Source organism: Sinocyclocheilus grahami, unplaced genomic scaffold, assembly GCF_001515645.1.
Source record: "Sinocyclocheilus grahami isolate Dianchi unplaced genomic scaffold, SAMN03320097.WGS_v1.1 scaffold63.1, whole genome shotgun sequence".
In the NCBI taxonomy this organism is placed as follows: Eukaryota; Metazoa; Chordata; class Actinopteri; order Cypriniformes; family Cyprinidae; genus Sinocyclocheilus; species Sinocyclocheilus grahami.
Window position 1 is genome coordinate 168,392 of NW_015505242.1, and position 296 is coordinate 168,687.

Consider the following 296-nt stretch of genomic DNA (forward strand, 5'->3'; position numbering starts at 1 on the left):
AAATCCAAAATAAAAGTTTTTGTTTACAAAATATATGTGTGTACTGTGTATATTTATTATGTATATATAAATACACAAACATATATGTATATATATTTTAAATATTTACATATATATGCATATGTATATATACATATGCATATATATGTGTATATATATGCATATGTATATATATTTATATTGATATATGTAAATATAAATATTTTATATATAAACAAAATGGTTTTTCTTAAATATTTACATGTATGTGTGTGTATTTATATATGCATAATAAATATACACAGTACACATGCATA

General features: G+C 16.6%; 1 protein-coding gene across 1 annotated transcript in view; it reads left to right on the top strand.

Annotated features, from left to right (window-relative positions):
- Positions 1-296, top strand: part of LOC107584812 (dedicator of cytokinesis protein 9-like) — a 44,683-nt gene that overhangs the window by 6,375 nt on the left and 38,012 nt on the right. The window lies entirely within an intron of this gene.